This window comes from Centropristis striata, chromosome 15, assembly GCF_030273125.1.
Source record: "Centropristis striata isolate RG_2023a ecotype Rhode Island chromosome 15, C.striata_1.0, whole genome shotgun sequence".
Classification (NCBI taxonomy): domain Eukaryota; kingdom Metazoa; phylum Chordata; class Actinopteri; order Perciformes; family Serranidae; genus Centropristis; species Centropristis striata.
The window spans coordinates 10,468,451-10,486,992 of NC_081531.1; the positions used below are offsets into that span (position 1 = coordinate 10,468,451).

An 18,542-nucleotide genomic window follows, 5' to 3' on the forward strand; every position below is an offset into this window, starting at 1 on the left:
GTCTATTCAGATGTTAGAGCTATGAAGGATACAAGGAGACCTAGACCCAGAACTGAAGAAGAAATTGTCTACTCAGATGTTAGAGTGATGAAGCATCTAAGTAAACCCAAACAGCATAAAAATTCAACTTAATTTTCTACAAAAACATTATTCATGACCTCAAATCCTAACCTTAATCTTGCCAACCAAAAAGCATGGGATCCATGACTTTGGGCCATAAGTAAAACATAACTCTCACTTCATAGACATGGTTACACCACAGTTTTGATTAATTTTGTTTGTTAGGAGTTTTCACATCCCAGGTGATCATATTTTCTCCCTGTTCAGGCAGTAAACATAAATGATCTAAGAGTTATTTGTTGACCTACGGCCACTATGTGATTGGCATATATTGAACAACAGTACTTTTGATTTCTACTTCATTTCTGAGTTACTACTTAAAATAAACAAGCTTGTTTCTGCATCTCAAATTTAGCAGTGCCTTTTGTGTTATTTTACAGTGACTTTCTTTGTACTTATGTGACATTATATAGAAAATGTTAAATAAACTTTTAATTAATGATATTTGATATTCTCTTTTTGCATCTGTGCATTTCTTTCTCATACTTTATACCTGCATTTATTTTGTGGTTTTATTTTTAGCATTTTCAAATCATTTTACATATATCTTCAAAATAAACACTTTATTTGACAGTCATGGTCCAAAGAAAATCTAGAGAAAAAAATCCCTCCAAAGCAGCACAAATGAGATGGATTAACCAACACATAATGTGACTATTACAGGCAAATACTATCTGTCCTTATTTAGTTATTTTAAAAGCAGCTACAAGGAATTTTTATTTTGTGTTGAGTTTGGTGGTGCATGCGAACAAAAGCGAGTGTTTCCATAAGTACCAGTATGCTGTTAGAAAACCTCTCATTTTACCGCAGCTGGGTCTGACAGTCTCCCCTGTTCAGTCCTAGTTCTGGTTCTTCCATGCCTCATTTTGCTCCAGCCCAGCAAAACCGCACCAATGACCTTGTTTGCCTATGTAAGTAATAGATAAATTAATATTAAATTTAGAGTGGTTAATACCCAGTTAAAAGTTCCTTGTGGTTGAGCACTCGGACCCCACTCCATGCTTTGCATGCAAAGTGTAATTTGTTTGTAATTGTGTTTGTGATATTTAACTACTGTGTTAGAAAGTAATCAGGGGATGTATATGAACCCGAATAATGGCAGGAACACTTCACATAGTGTATGATGATTCAAAGATGTTACATGAAGGGACTGGGGAATACCCCTTTTCATGATAGACTACACAAGCACTGGTCATTGGTTGAAATATGAGGAACTATATTCCGGTTTCTATCAACACTCTTTCTCAGAATACCAGCTCTCAGGAAGTGTATACATATAGTCCAGTTCTCTTATTTCCTTCCAGTCAACTTGGGCTGACAGAAAAAACAGTAAAAGCACAAGATGATGGGGGAAACTGGTAAGCCATAGGTGACAGATAACCACTTCCTTGATTTTTATCTCACTAGACAACAGACAAGAGTGTACATGAGAAGGTCTGTAGCAAACTCACAGGTCTTTTTTACAGTCAGAAAGAAAACACCCACATTTCAGTATAGTGAGTGGTGTTATAAATGTATGCTGAATAGTTTGTGGTGACATTTACAGGGTAAAATTTACAGAATAGAGTGATTATTGATACTGATTAAGTATTAGTCTAAATAGTGTTTATAAATAAGTGTGAATATAAAATAATGAATGAATCATTTTCTTATCTTATTTTTTAAAATCTGAATGTAAAAGTTAAACCCTTAAATAGAAAAGTGTTCATACAAGCACAATTAACTGTTCTATTATAGATAGATATGGAACATTTTCACAGTGAACAGAAATCTTCTTATTCTTGCAGTATAACTTTAATTTGTTTTACAATTATGTTGTTATTATGCATTTTGGTAGATTTTTAAATTAATACATGAAGACTTTGTTTTGCTCAAGGTGTTCCCCTTTCACAGCATTGTACCTCGTGGCATTGGCAAGGTCAAACAAGTGGAGGAACAAAAAAAAAAAAGACAGAAAAAAAAAGTTTTATGGTTGACCGTACAACTGGAAACAGGAAGTTGAAAAAGTTTGCTTTACATGTACATTGGTCACTAGTAATTACTCTGTGACAATTAAAGTTCATGTGCTGTTATCACCTGAGGTATCTGCAACATCTTTTAGTTCTGACAAAAACTACCTGAGAGCTTTAAGTTTGAGTTGTAAGTAATGTAGTGACCATACTTGACCACACAGTGGAGCCAAAGGCCACAACCAGATAATGGAAAGGAATCACTGTACTCAATGCACTTGTGGTAACCTAAATTAATGTAGGGCGCTGTTCCTACACCATCTTTCAAATCATGGCAGAGTACCCTTAACCACATGGGCTAGATAAACTGAAGACCATAGGGTCTGTAATAATTGCAGTGGGAAAGGGTAATGTACACAGAGAGAGCATTGGGACTTGGGAAAGAATGTTTTAAGATACCTTTTGCCATCCGTTTTGTCAAATAAGCTACATGCACAAGTGATCACAGTTTCCCATAAAACCAAATAGAATTTACTTGGTGAACATAATGGTACTGACAACTCCAGTCCACTTTGTGGCAGTCATGCACCTCTAAGCTGGTTTTCCAACCACCAAAAACAGAAGATGAAGAAGAAGAAGAAGAGAGTAAAGTGGCACTAGTGGCTCCCTTAGTCCATTTATAAACAAACACAATATTAGGTTAATACTGTTGTCATACTAGCTATTACTAATGTAATACAAGTTGGATTTAGTGCTGTGAGTGAATTCTGCGCATTCTGTGTGTGCGCTAACAGTTAACATTATGTACAGCTAGCATCTATATCACATTGTGAAGATGTGATCAAGTCTCAATTCGGTTAGTACAGAATTACCGCTATTAGAGCCTTTGTGTGTGAGAGAGAGAGAGTACAGGAAAAAGAGGGGCTGAGCGAATCAATAGAATTGCTGATGGTATCAATAAAAACACAAAAACTTAATAGTAAAACTAAAATGGTACTAAATTTGGCTCTGTGGCATCAGAGCCCTCCAATTCAATTGGAAAGTGTCAAAAAGCTGTTTTCCTATCTTTAAACTAACCATGATTAAAATAAAAGCAAGCACATTTAGTTGCTTAAACTTTAACCAGACCTTGACCTTCAGACTTATGAGGGTTTTTTTAATTTATTGGTCATTTCATACACAAGCAACCTACTGTGTGATTGTTATTATAGTGCTTTTTTAGTGTGTATATATATATATATATATATATATATATATATATATATATATATATATAAAGTTTATAGTGCTTTTTTTCCCTACTGTACAGTCAGGACCCTTTTACAACTTTTACTTTGACACTTAAAATTGTATAAAATCTGTTGCGTCAACATTTCGCAAAGATTGGTGTTCTGCAATCTCTTGTTCAGCTTTCTTTATCATGTCAAACAATGTCATTTCATCATATTATATCTTAGTTATCACTAGAATAAACAACTCACCACATTTGCCCTTTTAAGAAATACCTAATTTCTTCAGCGTTAAGGAGTAAAGTGCCTGTCACTCTTTGGGCAGATGGAGCAACTAAGGAAGAGGGAGGAGAGGAAGAGGGAGGTATAATGGGTGAGGACTGTTAACTCTGTGCGTGTAACCCTGTAACGACGACTCACTCTCACATCATTATTTACTCCCCACAATACACTGTAGAACAAACCACATCCTTCTACACTTCCTCTTGAGCTGCAGTGTCTGTGTGGAGCCAGCAATTTTTTTTACTTGTTCAGTGACAAGTTGTCTTTTGCACTCTTGTCTCTCCTAATGGGCTTCATAATATCTTACTATTCAGTCCAATTCAACACACAATGTGCTAATTAGGCCGCCCTTTTGTGCAATTGGCATCACATCATAACTTTACATGGGCTACCTTATATATGGCCTTAATGAAACAAATGTCTTAATATTTTTTTTAATTATTGTAACAATATTTCTTACAAAAAATAAAATACACTAACATAATAAACCTGTAGACTTGCCTGTTCACCTCACACTAGGGCAGTGTACTGGTAAGAATCTGACAATACGATAGATTCAATATATTCAAATAGTGATACAGTAATCAAGATGATGTATTACTTTTTTTGATGTTATAGAAAACTGTCGAAGAATATAAAACACACCATATACAACCCCCAAAAAGTAAAATGTAAAAAAAAACAATGCAATTATTTGCTTTTTGACATGTATTCAACTGAAATACTACAGCGTATCAATATTATTTCTTACACCCTATCATCACTCTCTATATCAGTATCTCTTCATGAAAGGTGCTATCATATCTGTGGCTGCGTATTTCCAAAGGGCATACTACATGCATGCTGCAAGCCCAATCCTAAAAAAGTTGGGATGTTATCTTACATGTAAATAAAACATAATGCAATAATGCATAATGCAATAATAATCATTTTTTGACATATATTAAATTAAAACTTTACTATGACAACATATTTAGGTTTATTTATTTATTTGGGTGTTTTTATTTACCTCTTACACAGCGTTCCAATTTTGGGGGAATTGGAGTTTTACCATCTTCAGTTAACCATCTGTAAACATCGTACTACAATATAAAAATATCACAGCCACAACATTTAAAGCTGACTTTACACTTAGATCACATGGAATAATACTTATAACTTTGCCTACTTTCTATCCCTTCCACCCTCCCTGTGTGTTTTTATGGGGTGACTGCAGGAGAAAGAAGTAGGGCTTCCCCCTCTGCCTGACACCCCTGCATTGAGAACATGTGGCCTGGGAATAATTGGGTTACAACTGCAGCAGTCCAATGAGTTGGCCTTGATTTGGAGAATGACTCCATTTACTTTTGTCTGACTGCCTGCTGCTTCCACAGCTGCAGCTTTTATCCTCCATTCAGGCTCAGGATTTTTACTGTATAGGTCTGGCAGCCGGCCAGATGACAGAGTGGAACACAATCCTTGCATTAATATACTAACCCACATTCAGCGGGTAGGACAAGAAAATGGAATGATCCTCTTTATATACTATGATAGGATACCCCTTAGTTTAAGAAAATATCTCAAGGTATTTTGGATTTAAGACACTTATATATTTATTTATTAGTTGAACTGAAAGACACAATAAAGAGATATTTTCACTTTAACAGCTATTGGAGAAAAAAGCCATATTCTGTGTCACAATTCCACAATATAAACATAACAGTGTACACATATAGGAAGTGCAGTATTTTAACATGTATGATGGTGCTGATGAATTGCCAAACTCTGCAAGGTAGTGTAAAAATTGTCAATTGTGTGTTGTGTACATGTGGAAGCACGTGGAGTACTTTGTTTTTCAAACTTACAGAATGGATGAAAATAAACTGATGGTATTTTTAGCTACAGTTTGTTCCTTATCCTTGTAAGAACAGCCTTGTAGGACAACATTGCAGTGCAGTTATATTGCAGCTCTGGAACTGTGATTGAAAATATGAAAACTACATACAAAGCTTCACAAATTTGATTTTGTGTCTTCATTTCTAAATTAAAACACTCGTCTTTTTCAGCTATTGGTAGCATCTTAATTGTCTTTTTTTTATCGTTTGATTTCTTACAGCAACAAACGCACAGGTGTATGCAATACTGTTAATGACTGCAGGGTCAATTAATGTAATTAATTACACCTGTGCTTCCCTGCTGGGTCGAAAATATCCATCAAAACTACGCTAGAAAAACTACATTTTTTATTTAAAAAAGTGACGCTTTTAGTTTTTACGGAATAAAGTATGAGTTTATGCAATTTCAGATTCAGTTGTGGCTTTACAGCTAGGTCTAATAAAACATTTAATGTCAGTTACCATTAGCTTTAATGTCAGTTAATTTTTTGCTTTAATGTCAGTTAACGTTAGCTTTAATGTCAGTTAACGTTAGCTTTAATGTCAGTTAATTTTTTTGCTTTAATGTCAGTTAACGTTAGCTTTAATGTCAGTTACCGTTAGCTTTAATGTCAGTTAATGTTAGCTTTAATGTCAGTTAATGTTAGCTTTAATGTCAGTTAATGTTAGCTTTAATGTCAGTTAATGTTAGCTTTAATGTCAGTTAACGTTAGCTTTAATGTCAGTTAATGTTAGCTTTAATGTCAGTTAACGTTAGCTTTAATGTCAGTTAACGTTAGCTTTAATGTCAGTTAATTTTTTTGCTTTAATGTCAGTTAACGTTAGCTTTAATGTCAGTTACCGTTAGCTTTAATGTCAGTTAATGTTAGCTTTAATGTCAGTTAATGTTAGCTTTAATGTCAGTTAATGTTAGCTTTAATGTCAGTTAATGTTAGCTTTAATGTCAGTTAACGTTAGCTTTAATGTCAGTTAACGTTAGCTTTAATGTCAGTTAATTTTTTTGCTTTAATGTCAGTTAACGTTAGCTTTAATGTCAGTTACCGTTAGCTTTAATGTCAGTTAATGTTAGCTTTAATGTCAGTTAATGTTAGCTTTAATGTCAGTTAATGTTAGCTTTAATGTCAGTTAATGTTAGCTTTAATGTCAGTTAACGTTAGCTTTAATGTCAGTTAATGTTAGCTTTAATGTCAGTTAACGTTAGCTTTAATGTCAGTTAACGTTAGCTTTAATGTCAGTTAACGTTAGCTTACGAATTACAACTTTCAACTTACCGGGTGCTGGGTCGGAGAACGGCGCTGCGTTGGAAGGAAGGGGATGCAGTTCATTTCCGTCAGGAGGGAACAAGCCTTCGAGAAAATTCCGAGAAAATTCCCGTATTGATCTATAAATATTGTCTTTTTAGCTAGCCAAGCTAACCACTCCTCCATCTTTGAATGACTTGAACGGTAAGGACGTACTTACTGCGCGCGTGCGGTCACCAAAGCCAAACTATCGTTGATGAATTAGCCCTAACATTAGACACCGCATTTACACACTAACGCACCATTGAACAATTTTCAGCAGCATTTCACCAATAAACCTCTCTAGTCTTGACGGTCAGAAAGGAAAACATACTAAATAACTGCGGACATAGTACTGGACACCCTCTTTCGGACAGATGAACTTCTAGACGCGTCTCAGCCAGGCCAATTTTGAAAATATCGCGAGAATATGAGATGGCTAGATGGATAGAGCAGCAGCACATTACCAATACAATAGAATAAATTAAAAAAAATAGTATGAATGTGCAAAATTAGAGAATGAAAAATTAGAGAATGAAGAGACAATAAAAAAATATATATATAAAATTAGTGCAAGTGTAAGAAAGTGTATGAACGGCTATGTCGTGGTTGATGTTGTGTAGTGGGTCGGGCCTGGTGCTCCTCCCCGACCTCTGGCCTCCATTTGTGGTATTATACAGTTTAATGGCACAGGGAGTTTTTCAGTCTGTTGGTGTTGCACTTGGGAAGGAGCATCCTGTCGCTGAACAAGCTCCTCTGGTTGCTGATGACAGTATGCAGAGGATGGCTGGCATTGTCCAGAATAGCCAGCAGTTTGTTAAATGTTCTCCTCTCTGCCACTGTCACCAGAGAGTCAAGCTTTATGCCGGCCACAGTTTGCAAGGCAAAGTATAAAAATACATTCTAATGAGAAGATGGATGGAGAGATTTGAAGAAGGGAGGAGCAAGGTGAACTGCTGAGCTCTGTTTCCGCCCTCAAACCTGATTAACTGGCTAATAAAATTATTCTCATTCACTCATGCCACACACTGTCATATGTTCACACATGTGACTATAATATTTTTTATTATTATGGTCATAGAAAGGTCACATCTATTGTACTGAGCTCATAAAAGTGTCTATCTAGATGACAGAATGTTCTGTTGAAACAATAGGGTTTGCGCTAGTTACTCTCCTTCAGGACTATTAAAGCAAAAGATGTAACTTCTCAAGGACATCCTTGTTGTTTTGTTTTCATGGCAACCTCTCAACAATCCCTGCCAGTTCATTGGCCCGTCACACATGGATGACATCAGAGGTCAAGGTGTAGCATTTGGTCAGCAGATAACACCAGATTCTTTCTGCACAAGTCTCTTCCAACAATATGTACTTCATGAGCCAAGGTTGTGGCAAAAAGTTTCCTCATGCAGTCTGTCTTCCTTATCGGAAACTCCACCAATCAGCCAAAACCTCTCCCAACCCTCCTCCTGCTTTCCACTTAGACACGGTAGCTGTTGGTTTCTTCTCAGCTGGAAATGAGATAAAGGAAGGTCAAGGTCTGTGAACATTGTTATTAATGTGGAGTTATTCACTTTTGGACTGAGCAACAGCCATCCTGGTCTCAGTAAAATTCTCAGGGTCACTTAGACAATGAAGGCTCTTATCTCCCAACAAAAGCTCCTTAGTCAGTGAAGTAGGTGAACACCCTGACACACCCAGCTAAGAGGCATTCAGAAGGGGGGAAATGCCTGTAAGTACTTAATTTAATAAAAAAAAATAATGACAAAAACAGCCTTGGAATCACAACTGCCCTTGAGCAAATTAAACAGAAGTTAACCCTGAAATGAAACATTCATTTAGTTTGTCACTGCTGTGTTATCTAATTTAATTTTTAAATGTTTCCACAACCAGCCTCAAAGCTTTGCCACCCATTATAACTTTTTACGGTCATTACCCTGCCTGAATCGCAAATGAATAAAATGGTCAAGTAAGCATTCATGTCAGCACGGACCACAATAGCTCCAGTGTAGTCTCTATCCAAAATAGGGAACCACTTTGATGCACAAATAGAACCTGCCAGAAAGTATTGTGTCATTGGGATTTCAGAGTAACGAGCCAGTGAATGAATTCACGTCCTGAATGGTCTCGTGGTGCACGACAGGAATGGGACATTATGGAGCTTAGCGGGCCAATGGGATAGTCGTTTAGACAGGCCCACACAAGTTTGAAAACTCATGCACAACACAAACATGCATGCACAGACACGCATGTGCCCAAATGGAAGTAAATAGATGCACACGCATGCCCAGAATTTTTAAGAAAAACTCGTATATGGCATCACGCTCTCGCTCACACACACATCATGCGCACACACGCCTCTTTTAAGCCCCTGCCCGTGGAAACCATGGAAATGCCAAGCAAACAAGTGTTCTCATTTGGCAGGCAGGAAGCTCGCTGGCTTCCATCTATGGGAACTACTGTACCAAGCTGCTGTGTCAGATGTATGATGGGACATCATAAAGGCCTGACTCAACCATTAAACCACAGTAAGGATGGTGAGGTCATTGACATGGATATATTTGCCCTAGATTTACTTTATGTGCTTATTTGAAAAGTAGAAGTTTAATGCCACACAGATTAAACCATAAGCTAAACAAATTGCCAACAGTAGCACACTTGTGTTTTGATTCATAAAAATGTATAGTTTTGAATGAGCTCTGAAGGTAATCTTTTTTATATTTTGGTCACGATTAGACGATTAAATCAAGAATATATATACTGGATTTTGGGGCTGTAACATGGAAGAGATACATTGTTATTTTCCTGGAAACCATTATAAAAGCTGGCCATGATGTTACATGATAATGTCTGGGCTTAGCATTAAAGGCTTGCAGCTTTTTTTTCTTTGGATGGATTTGATCGCTCAGATCCATGCACCACTGCATTGCTTCCAACAGCCACAAGCTTAAATACAGCTATTTTCATGCTGTGTTGTCTAATTTTAGATAACAATATGCTCACTTACTATATAATAGCGCAGACCAAGATACTTGGCTAGTGCGAAGGAATAGTTGTATCCATTTTTGGGCTATTTGAAACATTTTTCTGCCCCATTATGAGCCTCAAGTTGTTGTTCTGATTGTCTGGTTTTAGCTGTGTGGAAAATGCTCTGCTTTTGTGATAGCCAAACCAACACAGAGGACTGTATTGACTTCTTCCCGTTTGACTTATTTTCTCATAGTTGAGGCAGCTTGACTTGATGATTGAGGACAAAAAATAAGATAATTTAACAATTACACTCTAATTTTCAGTAATGGGACCAATGTCAGTGGTAAACTGCACGGTCTCTCAGTGCTTCTGAGAACTGGACTACTTTCAGTGACTTAACCCTCTCAACCCCCGAGCAATTTCAGGGAGTTTTTTTTATTCTGCTCCTGTCACATTTACCCCATGTTTACTGGTATTTATAAGTCATGCACCTCTATGGAAACAGTGCAATCATAGATAGAAGTAGGAAAAACTCAAAAATGTATTTTGTGCAGTATAAAACAGTTATCAAGTCATAAATCATAAAAGAGAAAACAAGTTGAAGTGTTAACACTGTTTAAGTGTTTAAGTATAAGGTAAAAAATGAGACATACTGAATTATTTACATCTTTTCACCCTATATTGTCCTTTTCTCTCTGTCCTGTGTAAACAAACTGCAGATAGGTTAAAGTTTCACAGAATTCTTGTCATGTGACGGTCTCAGCTGAGTCATTCGCTGGTTCCCAGTTGTGGCGAGGAGCACAGAATAAGAATTTTTTTAGCAAAGTTTTAAACAAGACATGTAGATAAAGTAATTCTGATGAAATATCACTTTATTTTAATTTTAAGTGTAGATATGATTATTTTTCTTGTCAAAAACCTTCATCACACATGATTCGGAGCTGTCGATATTGAGAGAATATGATGATTATACTTGTTTTTACAGTTTATGCCATGAATAATGTAATATTAGTGATATTTAAAATGAATATATGCCTTTTAAATCCCCTGGTGGATTATGGGGTTCAGAGGATTAGACTGTGTAGACTATGTTACTCAAATATCTTGCAACTGCTCATCTGCTGACCTGCTCCCAGACCTCTGAATCGTGACACACTTCTCAGATTTGTTCTCATCTGCTTGCTTTGACGAATAGCACTTCATTCAATTGATTTAAATTGATTCAAGAAATCCTATGCATATCATCTTCCCCTCTGTATTGCAAAGTGCTGTACTTCACCAATAAATCACCTTTTGAAGTGAATATGACTTGAGGGAGAAAGACAGGAACACTCCGAGACTTTCTGTTCTTCTTCTCCAGCGCATCCATCAGCAGCAGAGTAAGTTGCTGCATCTGGAGCACAGATCCCGCTCCCATTCATCTCCAGTTATTGCCAAAGATCTGACTAGCTGGGTGAAACTGAAAGTGAACACCAGCAAGATGTGCACACTTGTAATGTGTCTTTATATTGACAACAAATTAGAGTCTCTGTCCCTGTGGAAGTTTTCATGAGTGCTTCAATTCTTTGCAAGGCATTTCACATAAAGACCACAGACCTCATTACTTGTGAGCTTCCTAACCTGTTATACTTATCTTTATTCGATCCTTCTTTTTGGCCAAGTTTCGACAAGACACACTGTTTCATCATTATGAAACACTGTTTTGCATGATTTCAACATCGAACCCTTGGGCACCTTGAAAAATTTACCAGAGAAACAAGAGACAGCATTAAAATCAAATTTCAAGTGCTGTTCTTCCTCTAAGATATTTTTCTTGGTGGGGTGGGATGGCCTCCGACATAACATTAAGATGAGGTAACGTTAAACCTCTGCCCTGACAGTAATCAATATTAATGAAATTCTGTTGGCTGGGTGGCTGCCAGATCCTCAGGGCAGGGCCTACAATGGCCATGCAATGATAGCTGGAAAAAAAGGTGTGCTTTATCGTTTCTCTTAGAGAACATCACTTTTTAACCAGGCGGCAACCTCCGGGTCTGGTCAGTGAGGCAAACCATGAAGTGCCTTAAGCTGCATTCTACCAAAAATTCCAGCTGGGGGCGCTAAGTGTGGCTGCAGAAGCATTTGGCTCCATTCATTTCAATACAAAATGAGAAAACTTCTCACTTGATTTATAACCTCAGAATTTTTTTTTTGAGGACAACACGATGCTCTCAATGGCTAGTAAAAAAATCTTCAAGACAATCTGATGTTAATAATGTAAATAATGGCCCCATTTAGAATAAATTAGAAGATAAAGAATCATATGATTTTGGGCGTGGCTACCTTTGATTGAAAGGTCACTAAAAAGGCGAGCCATCATCAGAAGAGAAGCAGAACAATGCGTATCCATGGCAACATGTCAATAAAGTTGAAAAGAAGAAGAAGCTGTTGACCGGTTTCCTCTCATAACTTTGACCCTTTCACATTGTATTTTCTTAATGATGTTTATGTTTATTTCAACATTTTGTTCATTAAAATGGCTTGTTAAGCATTTGGTTGGTCTAACAGACACTCCAAGGAGTCGCTGTTCAGTTTTCAGGTAAGTAACGAACATTAAAACTAACATCCCAGTTAATGCTAACATGAATTAGCAGTGACTTCTCTCAGTCAGGTTGAGGTGTAGAGAGGCTGTAGTCAGTGATCAGATCCCTCTCGCTCCTCCACAGTCCAAATATGGTCTGCTCCCCGTATTGGAAACAAGATGGTGACGCAAGATGACTTTGATGGACACGAGTGTAACGCTTAACTCGATGCCTCCAACGCGCAGTCCACAAACCAATGGGTGATGTCACTGTCACTACGTCCATTATTTATACAGTCTGTGCTTGAAGTGAAAAATTCAACATGGTCATCTATTTTCTGCAGTTCTTAAGTCTTACCTTATTAAGACTTAAGAACAGGTGTTTAAAACAGACCTGGAAGAAAACATAAATGCTTTCAGTCCTCTTGAGAACATGGCAGAGTTGAGTATTACAACAATAAAAACTTGACAAGCAAACAAACAATATTAAACACCAAACTTTTTGTTTCCTCTGTTTTTACAGATAAACAGCAAGTAACCTTAAAAATGACCCTGAACTAAATGGTTGTCTCTCCTGTGATTATAGTTAAACCCTCCTCTTATGTTGCGGGTCAAATTGACCCATTTCAAAGTTTAAAAATCTATCTGAGTGCATATAGATGGACATACTTTTCAGAGGCCAACATTTCAATATTAAACATACTTTTTAAAGTTGGCCTTTTGTAATATCAAATTTTTTTGAGACACTGAATTTTAGGTCTCCATTAAATGTAAGCCATAATCATTATAATTAGAAGAAATTAAATAAATGAAGACATGAAATGTTTCATTCCGTGTGTAATGGATCTATATAATGTGTTATATCCACTTTTTGAATTGAATTACTGACGCAAATAAACTTTTCTATGATATTCTAATTTTTTTTAGATGCACCTATAAACCCATTGTATTTCATCTTTCCAATGTACATAAAAATAACTTTTAATATGCATTTTTTAATGAAAAAAGAGTGAATTACCCTCATTGAACCATAATCTGTGAGAGGCAAGTAACCACATTGCACTAAATATTGATTTAAATGGTTAGTAAAGAAGTTATTAATGAAATATAAACCATGTTTATTTGAATTTTTTGTTTCTGACACTAGATAATTAAACATGCCCCTGGTTATTGCTGTTCCTAAAAAAACGAACATAACTGGAGGGTTAATAACAGGTGAACTTGACTTGCCCAAGACAAAAATGACTTGGCACTCGCTTGTGACTCTGACTTGCGTCACATGTCTCGAGATTTGAACATAACGAGAAAGCACTTTAAAGTTAATTTGATACTCTTTATGTTTGACAGCCTATGTGACATGATCCATGCCTTCATGGTGCAGTGAGCCTCACCTACTTTTTACTCCAAGTAGGTTAATGGAGTTTCCCAGCTGCAAATCTCAATTTAATGTGTTAAATTGGAAGAAGAACATGCAATCTCTACTCCCGAATGCACATTAATCAACTATTAAGTTCCAAGTTTGAGTCATGAGTCTGAATGTGGAGATGAGCTCATGTGTGCTGGTGACACGGTGTAGCTGTGTGCTTTTATCTGGGCGGTCTGTAGAAAACCCCCGCACATCCTGGGGCGGATCGGACATTATGTCATATTAACACAACTATAATTACACAATCCCTATCATTTACACAGGGCTGGATTTGTGTTACCTTGTGTGTGAGTGGATGGTTTTGGTGTTCTCAGTGTACTTCTTTTCATGAACTGTTCATGCTGTGATTTATGTCTTTGAAAACCACACTTTTCATAAGGATTCATGAACTAATTTTGCATAACTTCCATCCTCAAATATAAAACTTTTCGAAAATGCAGATAAAAGCTTTTACCCGCGCTTGAGGTGTTTTTTGTCTTTTTCGAATAAGTTCTGACGTAGCAAACATTAAACTTGCATGGCTGATCAGCTGTTTTCTGACATGAAAGAACAATTGTAAGATGCTTAATTGAATCTAATTCCTGAAGACATATTTTCTCTCATGTGTGGCCAAAGTTGCCCGATTAGCAACCTATTTTTTCTCAATCTCTCAATCTCTTCTTCTACTGTTTTATTGATGGATTTATCTACAGCAGTACATTACACTGCCATCTTCTGACCAAAACACGTTCAAGTGGCTTTGTTTATTTGATCTAAACTAGTTGATGGAAACATTTTCTTTAAAATTTCGCTGCAAAATTTGATTCAACCTAAATGAAAACACGGCAACTGTCTTTGGAGCCTCTGTAAAATATGGAAGAATTATCCTATCTTAACTAAACTTTTTAGGATTATTTAAGATTAATTATACATAAATATGCTGGCGAAAATAGGTGACGATTCAAATAGCTGGCTAATATGGTAAATTGGTGCATTTTAAGAGAGAAGCAGTTTTACAAACAGACGATATACTACCCACCCATATGGAGCACTCAAAAAGGGTGAAGGAAAGCACCCAAGACACGGCATCCGCATTTGATTGGTCGACACTCTAGCTGTCTCCCCATTGGCTGGTGAAACACACTATTTTAAGTGCAGGCAGGGACATCCTTCAGTATGAGCAGCAGATATCTCAACCTGAGAGGATGTGCTTGTTCTGAATGCATGAACATTAGATTTGAGCGTGCTGACTTTAGATCTGAGCGTGCACAGGACATATTTGAATGCGAGGGAAATGTTTGTGTCCAAGAAGAAGAAATGTGAGCAAAAGCATGTGATTTTTTAGTTCAAGCACAGATTTTGAAAGAAAGCAGCAGAAATCTGAGCACAAAATGTAAGCATGAGGAGAATAAATCTGAGCACGAGAAGGAGCTGTTTTACTGAAAAGGAATACAATTATGCTCTCAAACTGAAAATCTACACTCTTGAATGAAGATAGGATAATTCTTCCATAGAAAAAATAACAAAAAATGTGGATCTAGACACATCTGGGTCTAAAGATCTGTTGTTCAATTTCAGTACCAGCAGGGCGAGCATTCTACTGAAACCAGAAGAATTAGTGCAGCAAAAAAATGGCCAAATACTTTCTAAGGTTCAGTTATGTTTAATGTGGCATTATATTCATGCTTTTATAAAATGACCAAAGTGTTTTATTTGGTCAGAAACCTGTTTTGATTTTGGTGGCATGTTCTTTGGAGACACCAATCCATAACCCAGCGGTCCCAGGCTTCTGGCTGCCCTTCTGCTCTGACCTTTTGCTCAAACTGTTTATGTCTGTATGCCTCAGAAGGATATGTAAACAGAAAAAATTGCAGGGACATTGTAAGATTACAGTGGAAATGGTCAAAACATTTGAAAACAAAAAAGATTTCTAAATGGCACAATAACGAAGCAGGAGTTTTACTTTTACTTCTAACTGTTCGTGTTAAGAGTTGAATACTGTCCTGGCTGCCAGTGTTTGCGAGGTTCATACTGTCGGCCAAAGCCAGCAACACAAATCACTCCAGTAGACAGTCTGGACCCACCTCTCTCTGTCCCTCTGATAGAATTATGACTCTCTTTGCTCTATACTTAGACTCTCAGACGATTGTATCTCCACTTCATGAGGTCCAGATTGAGCTGTTTAGAGAAATAAAGGCCTTTTTCACTCAGTTAAATATGTATGGGAAGGATGAAAGACACAGAGGGGAGAGAGAAAGTGAAATAAAGAGACAGAAGGAAAGAGTTGGCACTTGTGTTTTGCTTTATTTGTCCTATAGTGGCAAACACTCTGAAACTTTTCATACAGTCACTATGGTATCCACTGAAACATGCAGCTGCTTCCAGTTAGGGTATTGTCAGGGTAGAGAGGGGGTATTTAAAGGAAAGTGTGTGAATGTGTGTGCTTCAGTCGTGTCTTTTAAAAGAGTGTTAAGTGCAGGCGGCTACCTACGGGTCTGAGCAGTGAGGTAAACCAGGAAGTTCCCTTAAGCTCCATTCTACCAAAATTCCAACAGGGGGTACTGACAGCAGCTGCAGAAGCATTTCAGTCCATTCATTTCAATACAAAATTAGAAAAGTTCTCAATTGATTTATTACCTCAGAATTATACCTCATATACCTCAGAATATAGTCTCAATCACTGGTAAAAAATCTTCTTCAAGACAATTTGATATTAATAGTGTAAATAATGGCCCCATTTTGAAGAAAATAGAAGATAAAGAATCATATGATTTGGGGCGTGGCTACCTTTGATTGACAGGTCACTAACAAGGCGAGCCGTCATCAGAAGAGAAGCAGAACAATGCATAACCACGGCAACGTGTAAATAAAGTTAAATTTAACGTTATATACATATAAAAAAAGGAAGTTAACCGGTTTGGTCTAATAACTTTGACCTCTTCACACTGTATTTTCACTTAATGACAGTTTATTTGAACGTTTTGTTCATTAAAAATGTCTTGTTCTGCGTTTGGTTGGACTAACAGACACTCCAAGGAGTCGCTGCTCAGTTTTCTGAGGTAAGTAATGTACATTTTGTTTTTGTTTTTTTGCCAAAATGAACATCCCAGTTAATGCTAACATAGATTAGCAGCGACTTCTCTCAGTCAGTGTTCACAGATCCCCCTCGCTGCTCTACAGTCCAAATATGGTCTGCTCCTCGTATCGGAAACAAGATGGCGACAAAAGATGCAGACGAGTGTAACGATGAACTCGAGGCTTCCAACAAGCAGTCCACAAACCAATGGGTGACGTAACGGTGACTACGTCCATTATTTATACAGTCTATGGCTTAGGCAGGGAGAAACATAGAGAAGCAAAGAGAGCATTAAGTAGAATGTCCAATGAGTAAATGAGAAAGACAGACAGACAAACGAGGACCAAGAAAAAATATGAGACATCTGTTTACATTCTACTGTTTGGTTGGCCTTATGTGATTAGTTCAGCTTAATTGTTCTTTCCTGTTTCCTGTCTTTACCCTTTTAGCTTTCCCTAAATGTCCCAAATCTTTCATTTATCTGCTAATGTGTTGGTTTTATTTCTATTTTTTTTAAAATCAAAATGTATTCATTTATACCATCAAATTATAGAGATCAGAAAACCATGTATAACTTTATTGACAGAGTAATTGGGCTTTTTCATTCAAATAGAATTGGCTAATTCAGCACTCACGTATAAAAAGACACTTTTCCATCCATTGCAACAGTATTTCCTCACTTTTAGTTCAATTGACCTCATCCAGAGTCAGTGAACCATCTGATTGTTTGTTACATCCACTTTTATTTAAACAGACTTGAGCGGGCAGAGATGTGTTACATATGTCTGAAAACCAATAGATCCTGCAGCACGCTCTCTACTGTGACTGGACGATGGCCACTTTGGCCGTTTAGTCTCCTTAGAATAAACAGAAAGACCTCAGAAGAATAATTTCTCTGCATTACATATCATGTATGTTTAATACAGCTTTAACAATGTCACAATGAATAAATATTGACTGTAAAATAAAACTAGTCTTCTAACAGACTTGTAACTCTTTTCCAACACCAGCTTTACATCACGTCAGTTCTTGTTTGTGCATCTTAAGCCATGTGGATTTCATCACACTCTGATCCAATTGGGACTAACTTTGCAACACAAATGGTTGTCAACACAATTTCCAAGCACCTTATAATTCTTTACAGCATAATGGACTTTTACCATTTTGTATTGTTTTCATGTGAAACTGTAAGCTCACAGTTCAGTGTTTAAGTTCAGGGTGAGGCAGCTTAGCTGAAGTGGAAATTACTCACAGTGCATACCTGTGTCAAGGCAGCACAGATAACATAAATGTGTCATTATTGTATTTTTCATTTGCCACATTGTTTTCCATTCAAGTTAGTTTGAATAAACAGGAATTTGTCATATAGTCTTAATTGTCATAATTCATAGGATATCATACGAACCGTTGTGCATAAGTCTCTGTAAGAGGTTATATATTTATAATAATATAAGTTATATATCATATAAATGAAAATACATTACAAGAAGTGAATTACATCCTGCTTGGCCAGTAATCTCACACTCCACCATATTTTATTGAAATATGTTGATGATTTTAAGATCAAATCAAATCAAATCAAATCATATCAAATCCTGCTCAATCAGACAAATTACTAAAATGTTACCTACCTCTATTTTAAGTTAGATCAAGTTATGCCTCAGTAAAACACCCTATATGTAATAAAATGCACACACACACACACACACACACACACACACACACACACATACATATATATAGGTACCATTGGTTTCTGTTTTGTCTTTTGAATGTCTCTCAACCTGATAGTGTCATGTG

At 36.8% G+C, this 18,542-nt stretch overlaps 1 protein-coding gene across 4 annotated transcripts in view; it reads right to left on the bottom strand.

Moving 5' to 3' along the window:
• The window catches only part of LOC131986274 (solute carrier family 22 member 4-like), a 65,911-nt gene extending 58,780 nt beyond the window's left edge, over window positions 1–7,131 (bottom strand). For all 4 annotated transcript variants that reach the window (XM_059351146.1, XM_059351147.1, XM_059351145.1 and 1 more), the window contains exon 1: window positions 6,726–7,131. The gene's annotated coding sequence lies outside the window, so the exon portion shown is untranslated. The remainder of the gene's footprint in view (window positions 1–6,725) is intronic.
• Window positions 7,132–18,542: the final 11,411 nt, after the last annotated feature.